Raw genomic sequence first — 13,027 nt, 5'->3', positions numbered from 1 at the left:
GCGCGCCCGAACGTCATCATCCCGCTGTCGGATTCTCGCGAGGCTCGGATTCTATCGCGAGACTCGGATTCTATATAAGGAGCCGCGCGTTGCCGCCATTTTCACACGTGCATTGAGATTCATAGGGAGAGGACGTGGCTGGCGTCCTCTCCATTTAGATTAGAAGAGAGAGAGTGAGAGTGAGACACTTGATTTACTGGAGCTTAGGAGTACTCAGAGAGTGCAGAGTTTACTAGTGACTGACCAGTGACCACCAGTGCAGTTTTATTATATTATTATTTAATATAATCCGTTCTTTGCCTGAAAAAAAACGATACACAGTGACACAGTAACAGTATACCATATCTGTGCTCAGCCTCAGTGTGCTGCATCATCTATGTATATCTGACTGTGCTGAGTGCTCAGTGCTCACACAGCTTAATTGTGGGGGAGACTGGGGAGCAGTAGCAGGAGTACATATTATTTAACAGTGCACACTTTTGCTGCCAGAGTGCCACTGCCAGTGTGACTGACCAGTGACCACTGTCTGACCACCAGTATATTGTGATTGTCTGCCTGAAAAAGTTAAACACTCGTCGTGTGGTGTTTTTATTCTATAAACGCATTCTGCTGACAGTGTCCAGCAGGTCCGTCATTAATTATATAATATATACCTGTCCGGCTGCAGTAGTGATATATATATATATTTTTTTTATATCATTATCATCCAGTCTATATTAGCAGCAGACGCAGTACGGTAGTCCACGGCTGTAGCTACCTCTGTGTCGGCAGTCGCTCGTCCATCCATAATTGTATACCACCTACCTGTTGTGTTTTTTTTTTCTATCTTCTTGATACTAGTAGCTTACTTTAGGAGTCTGCAGTGCTGACAGTGTCCAGCAGGTCCGTCATTATATAATATATACCTGTCCGGCTGCAGTAGTGATATATATATATTTTTTATATCATTATCATCCAGTCTATATTAGCAGCAGACGCAGTACGGTAGTCCACGGCTGTAGCTACCTCTGTGTCGGCAGTCGCTCGTCCATCCATAATTGTATACCACCTACCTGTTGTGTTTTTTTTTCTATCTTCTTGATACTAGTAGCTTACTTTAGGAGTCTGCAGTGCTGACAGTGTCCAGCAGGTCCGTCATTATATAATATATACCTGTCCGGCTGCAGTAGTGATATATATATATTTTTTATATCATTATCATCCAGTCTATATTAGCAGCAGACGCAGTACGGTAGTCCACGGCTGTAGCTACCTCTGTGTCGGCAGTCGCTCGTCCATCCATAATTGTATACCACCTACCTGTGGTGTTTTTTTTTTTCTATCTTCTTGATACTAGTAGCTTACTTTAGAAGTCTGCAGTGCTGACAGTGTCCAGCAGGTCCGTCATTATATAATATATACCTGTCCGGCTGCAGTAGTGATATATATATATTTTTTATATCATTATCATCCAGTCTATATTAGCAGCAGACGCAGTACGGTAGTCCACGGCTGTAGCTACCTCTGTGTCGGCAGTCGCTCGTCCATCCATAAGTATACTAGTATCCATCCATCTCCATTGTTTACCTGAGGTGCCTTTTAGTTGTGCCTATTAAAATATGGAGAACAAAAATGTTGAGGTTCCAAAAATAGGGAAAGATCAAGATCGACTTCCACCTCGTGCTGAAGCTGCTGCCACTAGTCATGGCCGAGACGATGAAATGCCAGCAACGTCGTCTGCCAAGGCCGATGCCCAATGTCATAGTACAGAGCATGTAAAATCCAAAACACCAAATATCAGTAAAAAAAGGACTCAAAAATCTAAAATAAAATTGTCGGAAGAGAAGCGTAAACTTGCCAATATGCCATTTACCACACGGAGTGGCAAGGAACGGCTGAGGCCCTGGCCTATGTTCATGGCTAGTGGTTCAGCTTCACATGAGGATGGAAGCACTCAGCCTCTCGCTAGAAAAATGAAAAGACTCAAGCTGGCAAAAGCACAGCAAAGAACTGTGCGTTCTTCGAAATCACAAATCCACAAGGAGAGTCCAATTGTGTCGTTTGCGATGCCTGACCTTCCCAACACTGGACGTGAAGAGCATGCGCCTTCCACCATTTGCACGCCCCCTGCAAGTGCTGGAAGGAGCACCCGCAGTCCAGTTCCTGATAGTCAGATTGAAGATGTCAGTGTTGAAGTACACCAGGATGAGGAGGATATGGGTGTTGCTGGCGCTGGGGAGGAAATTGACCAGGAGGATTCTGATGGTGAGGTGGTTTGTTTAAGTCAGGCACCCGGGGAGACACCTGTTGTCCGTGGGAGGAATAGGGCCATTGACATGCCTGGTGAAAATACCAAAAAAATCAGCTCTTCGGTGTGGAAGTATTTCAACAGAAATGCGGACAACATTTGTCAAGCCGTGTGTTGCCTTTGTCAAGCTGTAATAAGTAGGGGTAAGGACGTTAACCACCTCGGAACATCCTCCCTTATACGTCACCTGCAGCGCATTCATCATAAGTCAGTGACAAGTTCAAAAACTTTGGGCGACAGCGGAAGCAGTCCACTGACCAGTAAATCCCTTCCTCTTGTAACCAAGCTCACGCAAACCACCCCACCAACTCCCTCAGTGTCAATTTCCTCCTTCCCCAGGAATGCCAATAGTCCTGCAGGCCATGTCACTGGCAATTCTGACGAGTCCTCTCCTGCCTGGGATTCCTCCGATGCATCCTTGCGTGTAACGCCTACTGCTGCTGGCGCTGCTGTTGTTGCTGCTGGGAGTCGATGGTCATCCCAGAGGGGAAGTCGTACTCGTAAGACCACTTGTACTACTTCCAGTAAGCAATTGACTGTCCAACAGTCCTTTGTGAGGAAGATGAAATATCACAGCAGTCATCCTGCTGCAAAGCGGATAACTGAGGCCTTGGCATCCTGGGCGGTGAGAAACGTGGTTCCGGTATCCATCATTACTGCAGAGCCAACTAGAGACTTGTTGGAGGTACTGTGTCCCCGGTACCAAATACCATCTAGGTTCCATTTCTCTAGGCAGGCGATACCGAAAATGTACACAGACCTCAGAAAAAGACTCACCAGTGTCCTAAAAAATGCAGTTGTACCCAATGTCCACTTAACCACGGACATGTGGACAAGTGGAGCAGGGCAGGCTCAGGACTATATGACTGTGACAGCCCACTGGGTAGATGTATGGACTCCCGCCGCAAGAACAGCAGCGGCGGCACCAGTAGCAGCATCTCGCAAACGCCAACTCTTTCCTAGGCAGGCTACGCTTTGTATCACCGCTTTCCAGAATACGCACACAGCTAAAAACCTCTTACGGCAACTGAGGAAGATCATCGCAGAATGGCTTACCCCAATTGGACTCTCCTGTGGATTTGTGGCATCGGACAATGCCAGCAATATTGTGTGTGCATTAAATCTGGGCAAATTCCAGCACGTCCCATGTTTTGCACATACCTTGAATTTGGTGGTGCAGAATTATTTAAAAAACGAGAGGGGCGTGCAAGAGATGCTGTCGGTGGCCAGAAGAATTGCGGGACACTTTCGGCGTACAGGCACCACGTACAGAAGACTGGAGCACCACCAAAAACGCCTGTACCTGCCCTGCCATCATCTGAAGCAAGAAGTGGTAACGAGGTGGAATTCAACCCTCTATATGCTTCAGAGGTTGGAGGAGCAGCAAAAGGCCATTCAAGCCTATACAACTGAGCACGATAAAGGAGGTGGAATGCACCTGTCTCAAGCGCAGTGGAGAATGATTTCAACGTTGTGCAAGGTTCTGCAACCTTTTGAACTTGCCACACGTGAAGTCAGTTCAGACACTGCCAGCCTGAGTCAGGTCATTCCCCTCATCAGGCTTTTGCAGAAGAAGCTGGAGACATTGAAGGAGGAGCTAACACAGAGCGATTCCGCTAGGCATGTGGGACTTGTGGATGGAGCCCTTAATTCGCTTAACAAGGATTCACGGGTGGTCAATCTGTTGAAATCAGAGCACTACATTTTGGCCACCGTGCTCGATCCTAGATTTAAAACCTACCTTGGATCTCTCTTTCCGGCAGACACAAGTCTGCTGGGGTTCAAAGAACTGCTGGTGACAAAATTGTCAAGTCAAGCGGAACGCGACCTGTCAACATCTCCTCCTTCACATTCTCCCGCAACTGGGGGTGCGAGGAAAAGGCTCAGAATTCCGAGCCCACCCGCTGGCGGTGATGCAGGGCAGTCTGGAGCGACTGCTGATGCTGACATCTGGTCCGGACTGAAGGACCTGACAACGATTACGGACATGTCATCTACTGTCACTGCATATGATTCTCTCCCCATTGAAAGAATGGTGGAGGATTATATGAGTGACCGCATCCAAGTAGGCACGTCAGACAGTCTGTACTTATACTGGCAGGAAAAAGAGGCAATTTGGAGGCCCTTGCACAAACTGGCTTTATTCTACCTAAGTTGCCCTCCCACAAGTGTGTACTCCGAAAGAGTGTTTAGTGCCGCCGCTCACCTTGTCAGCAATCGGCGTACGAGGTTACATCCAGAAAATGTGGAGAAGATGATGTTCATTAAAATGAATTATAATCAATTCCTCCGTGGAGACATTGACCAGCAGCAATTGCCTCCACAAAGTACACAGGGAGCTGAGATGGTGGATTCCAGTGGGGACGAATTGATAATCTGTGAGGAGGGGGATGTACACGGTGATATATCGGGGGATGATGATGAGGTGGACATCTTGCCTCTGTAGAGCCAGTTTGTGCAAGGAGAGATTAATTGCTTCTTTTTTGGTGGGGGTCCAAACCAACCCGTCATTTCAGTCACAGTCGTGTGGCAGACCCTGTCACTGAAATGATGGGTTGGTTAAAGTATGCATGTCCTGTTTATACAACATAAGGGTGGGTGGGAGGGCCCAAGGACAATTCCATCTTGCACCTCTTTTTTCTTTCATTTTTCTTTGCGTCATGTACTGTTTGGGGGGTGTTTTTTGGAAGGGCCATCCTGCGTGACACTGCAGTGCCACTCCTAGATGGGCCAGGTGTTTGTGTCGGCCACTAGGGTCGCTTAGCTTAGTCACACAGCTACCTCATTGCACCTCTTTTTTTTCTTCTTTGCGTCATGTGCTGTTTGGGGACTAGTTTTTTGAAGGGCCATCCTGCGTGACACTGCAGTGCCACTCCTAGATGGGCCAGGTGTTTGTGTCGGCCACTTGGGTCGCTTATCTTAGTCACACAGCTACCTCATTGCGCCTCTTTTTTTTCTTCTTTGCGTCATGTGCTGTTTGGGGAGTGTTTTTTGGAAGGGCCATCCTGCGTGACACTGCAGTGCCACTCCTAGATGGGCCAGGTGTTTGTGTCGGCCACTTGGGTCGCTTATCTTACTCACACAGCTACCTCATTGCGCCTCTTTTTTTTCTTCTTTGCGTCATGTGCTGTTTGGGGAGTGTTTTTTGGAAGGGCCATCCTGCATGACACTGCAGTGCCACTCCTAGATGGGCCAGGTGTTTGTGTCGGCCACTTGGGTCGCTTATCTTACTCACACAGCTACCTCATTGCGCCTCTTTTTTTCTTTGCGTCATGTGCTGTTTTGGGAGTGTTTTTTGGAAGGGCCATCCTGCGTGACACTGCAGTGCCACTCCTAGATGGGCCAGGTGTTTGTGTCGGCCACTTGGGTCGCTTATCTTACTCACACAGCTACCTCATTGCGCCTCTTTTTTTTCTTCTTTGCGTCATGTGCGGTTTGGGGAGTGTTTTTTGGAAGGGCCATCCTGCGTGACACTGCAGTGCCACTCCTAGATGGGCCAGGTGTTTGTGTCGGCCACTTGGGTCGCTTATCTTACTCACACAGCTACCTCATTGCGCCTCTTTTTTCTTTGCGTCATGTGCTGTTTGGGGAGTGTTTTTTGGAAGGACCATCCTGCGTGACACTGCAGTGCCACTCCTAGATGGGCCAGGTGTTTGTGTCGGCCACTTGGGTCGCTGAGCTTAGTCATCCAGCGACCTCGGTGCAAATTTTAGGACTAAAAATAATATTGTGAGGTGTGAGGTGTTCCGAATAGACTGAAAATGAGTGGAAATAATGGTTATTGAGGTTAATAATACTTTGGGATCAAAATGACCCCCAAATTCTATGATTTAAGCTGTTTTTTAGGGTTTTTTGAAGAAAAAAAAACTGAATCCAAAACACACCCGAATCCGACAAAAAAAATTCGGTGAGGTTTTGCCAAAACGCGTTCGAACCCAAAACACGGCCGCGGAACCGAACCCTAAACCAAAACACAAAACCCGAAAAATTTCCGGTGCTCATCACTACATTTTACACATAGCTCCCCTGCACCACACCAGCAAGTACCAACAGTTTAAATGATTCCAGGACTAAGGGATTCACCTTTGCATGATAGGAAGGGACAGACAAAGGTTATAAGGTGATGTCTAGTATCCAGCTGTAGGGTATGTTAAGGGTAACATTCCGTTGTTGGTTAGAGAAAGATCGCATGTTTCTGCGTATAGTTATGTGCAGATGTAGAATATAGATATAAACTGTATTTACTGTATATTATGTATGCGGCGGGAATCCAGAGGAGACCACCCACAGGAGCAGTTGGGAAAGACGTCGCCCACCTTTTCAAATCAACCTATGACCTCTCCTGTAATGTAAAGATGCATCTCTGTGTCCAATAGACAAAGGGATTACAGTAACCATTGTATTGTTTATGGAAGTTGTGTATAAAAAGCCCATTGCTGCCTGGCCGGTCAGAAGACTCTGAACGGAATGCTATCTACCTGATGAGCGGAGGACTGGTCCAGGTTGCGCAAGCGAACATTCTCACGTATGTACATTGACTGTAGCCATTATTCTGTTGTAGATTTATCTTGTTAGCCTTGTAGTGTATAACTTGTACTGTTATCCCCTTTCAATTAATCCACTGTGGTGTTAGAACCCAGCGGTTAACTACAAATCGGTGTTGTGTCCTCATTTCCCTGCTAGGGTTTAAAGTGTGTTTAACTGTATAAGGTTTAAGAGTGTATCGATAAGGTGTGTACGCACAGCAAGTACTTTATACCGTCAGCGCTGCGTAAGGTTTTAGGTGTAACATCATTACAGTGCTTTGCGGCACATGGTTTAGAGTGTAAGAATAACATTGCATTGCATTACGAATAAGGTTTAAAGTTTATCAAGAGTGTGTGCGCGCGCTGTGCGTACTTTGTACACCCAGTGCGGTGTGTGTACGCTAAGTGCGTACAGCGTACGGGACTCTGTACGCAAATAGCGTACAAAGTGCGTAGCGTGTATATTAAGTCTAGCGGCCGCAGCGGCTCCATGGTAAAACTGTGTTTAAAGGTATAGCTTTATGGTGTAAGATAATATCGACATTATCACTTGCTACTGGAGAGCTCTCTGCATCCCAGGAGAGCAGCTCAGCCTGCACATCTTCAGAGGCACTCAGAGTCTATGACATGACCCGATTTGCAACAATGGTACCAATTTATCAGCAGTTGTACGTCATCTGTGATGTGACAGCAGTAGGCGTCCCTATGCACATGTTAGCTTCAGCCCATATTACCATATAATCGCAATTGCGAACAGCAAATGATAGCAACAGCAATTGCAAGAACAGTCACATCTAAATTAGGACTATTATTCCTATATAATTTCAGGCCTGGAATCATTTAAATAATCAGATGTTTATTCTAACTTAGGTTATATTTCTCATACGTCCTAGAGGATGTATAGACGGGATCCGCAGGAGACATGGGCACACTATAAGACTTTGAATGGGTGTGAACTGGCTCCTCCCTCTATGCCCCTCCTCCTCCTCGTTAGATTCTGTGCCTAGCGAAACTGGATGCACACTGAGGAGCTCTCCTGAGTTTCTCTGAAAAATACTTTATTTAGGTTTATTATTTTCAGGGAGACCTGCTGGCTACAGGCTCCCTGCATCGTGGGAATGATGGGAGAGAAGCAGTCCTACTTCTTAAGAGTTCAAGGGCTCTGCTTCTTAGTCTACTGGACACCATTAGCTCCAGAGGGTTCGATCACTACGGTATGCGTAGCTGCTTGTTCACGAAACCGCGCCGTCACCCCCCTCACAAAGCCAGAAGATTGAAGCCGGGTGAGTATGAGAAGATCAGAAGACTTCAGTGACGGCAGAAGACGGCGTTTGAGGTACCGTGCAGCGGTCGCGCTGCGCGCCATGCTCCCACACTGATCACGGCACTGCAGGGTGCAGGGCGCAGGGGGTGGCCCCCCGGGCAGCATGGGGGGGCCTCAATCAGCACTGGCATAGAGTATAACAGTGCCCAGGCACTTGTTAAGGGACCCCAGCCAGTATAAAGAATTTTGAGCGGGACTGAAGCGAGCCATGTAGTGGGCGGGGCTTAGCCGAATAGCTTTCACCAGCACCATTTTTCTCTTCACAGAAGGCTGCAGAGACGCTGGCCCTGACCTCCTCACTGCTGTGCAAGTAACAGGGTGCAAAACGGGGTGGGATGGGGGGCACTAGTGATTTGGTGTTTTATTTTATATAAAAAAAAGCGCTAGCAGGTCTGGGCAGTCTTGTTACTGACTTCAGAACTGGGATAGGCGCTGGGTGTGAGCTGGCAGAACTCTCTCTGTGTCTCTCTTACAGGCTCTGCTGTGGGTCTGTCCCCTATAGCCCCAGTGTGGTTGTGGCTGTCGGTACGTGTGTGTGTCGACATGTCTGAGGCCGAATGCTCTTCCCAGGAGGAGGCTGGCGTGGGGACAGACAGTTCTGTGAGAGTGACAGTGTCGGCACTGCCGACGGATGATTGGGTCAATATGTTGAGTGTTTTAAATACAAATGTGACTAAATTGGCTAAGAGATTTGATAAATCTGAGTCTAAGAACCAGGCATGGAGGAAATCCATGGAAGATACTTTGTCACAGGTCCAGACCCCTTCGGGGTTGCAGAAACGTGCATTTGCCCAGATAGTAGATACAGATACCGACACGGACTCTGATTCCAGTGTCGACTATAGTGATACCAGGTTACATCCAAAACTGGCTAAGAGTATTCAGTACATGATTGTGGCGATAAAAGACGTATTACATATAACTGAGGACCCTGCTGTTCCTGATACGAGGGTCTGTATGTTTAAAGGAAAGAAACCTGAGGTAACGTTCCCTCCCTCTCATGAACTGAACGCACTTTTTGAAAAAGCTTGGGAAAATCCTGACAAAAAGATACACGTTCCCAAAAGAATTCCAATGGCATATCCGTTCCCCTTTGGGGACAGGGACTGCTGGGAGTCAATCCCCACGGTAGACAAAGCTTTATCGCGTCTATCCAAAAAGGTGGCGCTTCCGTCCCCTGATACGGCAGCCCTAAAGGATCCTGCGGATCGTAAGCAGGAAAATACCCTGAAAGCCATGGCCTGGGTGGGTAGCGCTATTGAAAAGTGGGCGGATAACTTGTCCTCTGAGGTAGATACCCTGGACAGGGATAGTGTGCTTTTGACATTGGGTCACATCAAGGACGCTGCAGCATATTTAAAAGAAGCTGTAAGGGATATTGGCCTTTGGGATCAAGTGCCAATGCCATGGCAGTCTCAGCTAGGAGAGCATTGTGGATTCATCAATGGAATGCTGATGTTGACTCTAAGAAGGCGATGGAGTCTTTACCGTTTAACGGTAAGGTCTTGTTTGGTGACGGCCTCACTGACCTAGTCTCTACGGCTACAGCGGGTAAGTCTTCTTTTTTACCTTATGTTCCTGCACAGCAGAAGAAATCACCTCACTATCAGATGCAGTCCTTTCGGCCCAACAAATTCAAAAAAGGACGAGGGTCCTCCTTCCTTGCTGCAAGGGGGAGAGGAAGGGGAAAAAGGTCACAGGTTGTGGCAAGTTCCCAAGAGCAGAAGTCCTCTCCGGCTTCTACCAAATCCACCGCATGACGCTGGGGCTCCGCTGCGGGAGTCCGCACCAGTTGGGGCATGTCTCAAACTCTTCAGTCAGGTCTGGGAGCACTCGGACCTGGATCCTTGGATAGTAGATATAGTAACCCAGGGTTACAAGTTAGAGTTTCAAGACGTGCCACCTCACCGATTTTTAAAATCGGCCTTGCCAGCTTCTCTTCCAGAAAGGGAGATAGTAAGCGCTGCGATACTAAAGTTGTGTCAAAAACAAGTGATTGTCATGGTACCCCCGTCTCAACAGGGGGAAGGTTTTTATTCAAGCCTGTTCGTGGTCCCGAAGCCGGATGGCTCAGTCAGACCGATTCTAAACCTCAATTTCTTTCTGAAAAGATTCAAGTTCAAGATGGAATCTCTACGAGCAGTGATCTCCAGTCTGGAGGAGGGCGATTTTATGGTGTCGGTCGACATAAAGGATGCCTTCTTACATGTCCCCATATATCCTCCGCATCAGGCTTACCTGAGATTTGCTGTTCAGGATTGTCATTACCAATTTCAGACGTTGCCGTTTGGTCTGTCCACGGCTCTGAGGATTTTTACCAAGGTAATGGCAGAAATGATGGTCCTCCTGCGCAAGCAGGAAATCACAATTATCCCGTACTTGGACGATCTCCTCATAAAGGCGAGGTCCAAGGAGCAATTGTTGAAGAATGTTGCTCTTTCATTGACGATTTTGCAACAACACAGTTGGCTCCTAAATTTGCCAAAATCACAGTTGGATCCAACGACACGGCTGCCGTTCCTGGGTATGATTCTGGATACAGAATTGCAGAGAGTTTTTCTTCCAGTGGAAAAAGCTCTGCAAATACAAAAAATGGTAAAACGGATTCTGAAAACGGCAAGGGTGTCCGTTCTTCACTGCACTCGGTTGCTGGGGAAGATGGTGGCGGCCTACGAGGCCATTCCGTATGGCAGGTTCCATGCAAGGGTGTTTCAGTGGAACTTGCTGGATCAGTGGTCCGGGTCTCACCTGGACATGCACCGGAAAATAATTCTATCTCCCAGGACCATAATTTCCCTTCTGTGGTGGCTGCACAGTTCTCACCTTTTGGAGGGACGCAGGTTCGGGATTCAGGATTGGATCCTGGTGATCCACTCATTCCAAAGGTGATAAAAATTATAAGAATAACAAGGGTTCAGGCGATCCTCATTGTTCTGGATTGGCCAAAAAGGGCCTGGTATCCATATCTTCAGGAGTTGTTCATAGAAGATCCCTGGCCTCTTCCTCTTCGGGAGGACCTGTTACAACAGGGGTCGTGCGTGTATCAGGACTTACCGTGGCTGCGTTTGACGGCATGGTGGTTGAGCGCCAAATCCTAGCCCAAAAGGGTATTCCCAGATAAGTCATTCCAACACTTCTTCAGGCTAGAAAAGAAGTAACGGCAAAGCATTACCACCGTATTTGGAGAAAATATGTGTCTTGGTGTGAATCCAAGAAGGCTCCTACGGAAGAATTTCACCTGGGGCATTTGCTCCATTTCCTACATGCAGGTGTGGATGTGGGCCTAAAGTTAGGCTCTATTAAAGTACAGATTTCGGCCTTGCTGCACATCCAACCTCCCTTTGTGCCCCCAGTGGCACCTTGGGACCTTAATGTGGTGTTGCAATTCTTGCAATCACATTGGTTTGAACCTTTGCGCAAGGTTGAGTTAAAATGCCTTACTTGGAAAGTGGTCATGGTGTTGGCCTTGGCGTCTGCAAGGCGAGTGTCTGAGTTGGCGGCTTTGTCTCACAAAAGCCCCTATTTCATTTTCCATGCTGATAGAGTGGAGTTGAGAACTCGTCAGCAATTTCTGCCAAAAGTGGTTTCATCATTTCACGTTAACCAGCCTATTGTGGTGCCAGTGGCTACTGACGTCTTGGCGGAGTCAAAGTCTCTCGATGTGGTCAAAGCTTTGAAGATCTATGTCGCCAGAACGGCGCAGATTAGGAAAACAGAGGCTCTGTTTGTCCTGTGGGCTCCCAACAAGATTGGGGCTCCTGCTTCTAAGCAGACTATTGCGCGCTGGATTTGTAATACGATTCTGCAGGCTCATTCTATGGCACGACTGCCGTTACCGAAATCGGTGAAAGCCCATTCTACCAGAAAGGTGGGCTCATCCTGGGCGGCTGCCCGGGGAATCTCGGCGTTACAACTTTGCCGAGCTGCTACTTGGTCGGGTTCAAACACCTTTGCGAAATTTTACAAGTTTGATACCCTGGCTGAGGAGGACCTCTTGTTTGGTCAATCGGTGCTGCAGAGTCATCCGCACTCTCCTGCCCGTTCTAGGGCTTTGGTATAAACCACATGGTTCTTGAAGCAACCCCAGCATCCTCTAGGACGTATGAGAAAATAGGATTTTAATACCTACCGGTAAATCCTTTTCTCTTAGTCCGTAGAGGATGCTGGGTGCCCGTCCTGGTGCGGGCTGTATCTGCAGTTTGGTTATGGTTACGCTCATGTTGCGTTGAGTTCAGTCAATCTGTGACTGTTGTTGGTCATGCCGTTGCATGCGTTGTTGTTGAATGCCATGTTGTACGGCGTGTTAGTGGTATGAGCTGGTATGCGATTCACCTTAGTTTAAATTAATTAAATAAATCCTTTTCCTCTAAATGTCCGTCTCCCTGGGCACAGTTCCTATAACTGGAGTCTGGAGAAGGAGCATAGAGGGAGGAGCCAGTTCACACCCATTCAAAGTCTTATAGTGTGCCCATGTCTCCTGCGGATCCCGTCTATACCCCATGGTTCTTGACGCATCCCCAGCATCCTCTACGGACTAAGAGAAAAGGATTTACCGGTAGGTATTAAAATCCTATTATCTGGATACATTTGGTGGGATGTAATGGATTCCAAGATCACTGGAGGTGCGGGATGCCAGATGATCTCAGATGTTTTTTTAATGAGGCAATCACTTACAAGACATGGTTTTGCCTTGTAAGTGATTGCTCCTTTAAAAAAAGTCTGAGATCGGTCGGCATGCCGCAACTCTGGCAATCTCGGACTCCAGTACATCCCGTCGATTGTTGCCGATGTTTACTGTCTGCTTTGCTCTCTTGCCTTTTAAACACTCAGAATAATGCCTGCTAATTTTATACATGTTGTCCTCTTGTACTTGTGTTATTCTCTAATTGC

At 47.5% G+C, this 13,027-nt stretch overlaps 1 protein-coding gene across 1 annotated transcript in view; it reads left to right on the top strand.

Annotated features, from left to right (window-relative positions):
• The window catches only part of LOC134907189 (ERV-BabFcenv provirus ancestral Env polyprotein-like), a 53,234-nt gene that overhangs the window by 17,805 nt on the left and 22,402 nt on the right, over positions 1–13,027 (top strand). The window lies entirely within an intron of this gene.

The sequence above is a fragment of the Pseudophryne corroboree genome, chromosome 1 (genome assembly GCF_028390025.1).
Source record: "Pseudophryne corroboree isolate aPseCor3 chromosome 1, aPseCor3.hap2, whole genome shotgun sequence".
Lineage (NCBI taxonomy): Eukaryota > Metazoa > Chordata > Amphibia > Anura > Myobatrachidae > Pseudophryne > Pseudophryne corroboree.
Note: the sequence above shows the minus strand (reverse complement) of the source record. Positions and strands in the feature narration are given on the sequence as shown.